Raw genomic sequence first — 1,606 nt, 5'->3', positions numbered from 1 at the left:
AGTTATTCCGGGTTTCATCCATGCGGGCTTGGTTCACGAAATTAGAATTAATCTAAATGCAACATTTCAGTTAAAACGGCCTGAGTGGCAGAGTGGGGTCTAACGGCAGGCGCGGCTGGGCGCCCGGACCAGGCCCGCGCGGCTCAGTTCTTCGGCCCCTCTGTGTTCACCCCCTCAAACCCTGCTCTTTCCAAATCGCACGGAGGAGCTTTCTGGAAACTGAGGCCGGGCTGCAGGCTCCTAAGGACCGGGGCCTGAGGAGGTCTGGGGTGGCCTCCGCGAACCGGGGTGCGACGGGTTGGGGGCCTCCGCGCAGAGCACCGCTGAAGAAACCGGCAGTACCGGGAGCCACAGCGCCAAACCCCGCCTCCGCCTTTGGAGGAGCCCCGGGCGGTCAGCAACGGGTCAGCCCCGAGAGCCCGCGCAGGCGCAGACAGAGATTTGTTGTGGGGGGGGGGGGGGGACGCGGAAGGCAAGGGCAGGCAGAAATGATTTAATTGGTTTAGAATTGAACACTCTATCGTCAGTTCCCACATGGTCTAGCGGTTAGGATTCCTGGTTTTCACCCAGGCGGCCCGGGTTCGACTCCCGGTGTGGGAATACGACATCGATTTTTTTTTTTTTTCTTTCGGTGGAACATAGTGAAACTCGTAAATTTATAAGCCTTAGCAAGAAGCTTAAAAACACGACTGTGAAAAGCGACATAATCCTTAAGGGTGTGTGGAGACCTGAAAACTCTCCTCGTAGTTCACAAATGCCCCCCAAAACGGGCTGTGTAATCAGCATTGCTGTGTTTGCATACCAAATTTTCACAACAAATAATGATAATATTTAGGTGTCAAATCTTACAAAGGAATTCTTACGTTCTAGGCAATTCACTCTTCTCTATGCCCTCAGTGAGTGTTTCCAGCCTGCAGATAGCGAGATGGTGAACAGGATGGAGGGACAAGAAGGAGCATGGAAGATCCCAGCCACAGGAGCCTCCCTCTGAAGTTGTTTGAGGACTGAGAAGGGAGGGGAGGTGCTTCCTGAAGCAGGAGTCACTAGGGCTGGGATATAAAGAAGTGAGAGGTCTGCAAGTAGAAATAGAGCTTCAGTAGAGGTTTGCACAGGGATGTAGAGGGCAAGGACAGACACCAGATCCCATTCACCAAAACAGCTTTCACAGAAGTTGGGGAAACTGAGGCACGGGATCAGCCTCTGGATAGAATCACACATGTGGCTAAGTTGAGGTCAACACTCGCAGCAAATACACATTTTCAGAGGTGGAAAGCTCTTGAAACTTTCTTGGCTTCTAAGTCATTTCCCGAATGGGATTAAAATATTGCTTTCCGTGCTTAGGCCTGCATTCTCTTAACCATAATATACGCCTGAGTGAGTAGTGGAAAGCCGACCGCTTCCAGAATAGTCAGGGCCATCTCCTTCGAAAGTTATATTGTTTGAAACAATCCTTGTGCCATTCACTTGGACTCACCCAATTGTGACTACTCCCAATGTTGATGCTTCAGCCTAATTCGGACAATCAAAATCAAAATCAACATCAGTCTAGAAAGCATGAACATGGACTAGTGAGAGCCTGAACCATTCATAAACCAACAGCATGAGT

General features: G+C 50.4%; 1 non-coding gene across 1 annotated transcript; it reads left to right on the top strand.

Annotated features, from left to right (window-relative positions):
- The first annotated feature begins 528 nt into the window (after window positions 1-528).
- TRNAE-UUC lies at window positions 529-600 on the top strand. Its single transcript has one exon. It is a non-coding gene; the product is annotated as a tRNA-Glu (tRNA).
- Window positions 601-1,606: the final 1,006 nt, after the last annotated feature.

This window comes from Trachypithecus francoisi, unplaced genomic scaffold (assembly GCF_009764315.1).
Source record: "Trachypithecus francoisi isolate TF-2019V2 unplaced genomic scaffold, Tfra_2.0 Lachesis_group3, whole genome shotgun sequence".
NCBI classification, from domain to species: Eukaryota; Metazoa; Chordata; class Mammalia; order Primates; family Cercopithecidae; genus Trachypithecus; species Trachypithecus francoisi.
The sequence above is the reverse complement of the archived record's forward strand: the minus strand, read 5'-3'. Positions and strand labels throughout refer to the sequence as shown.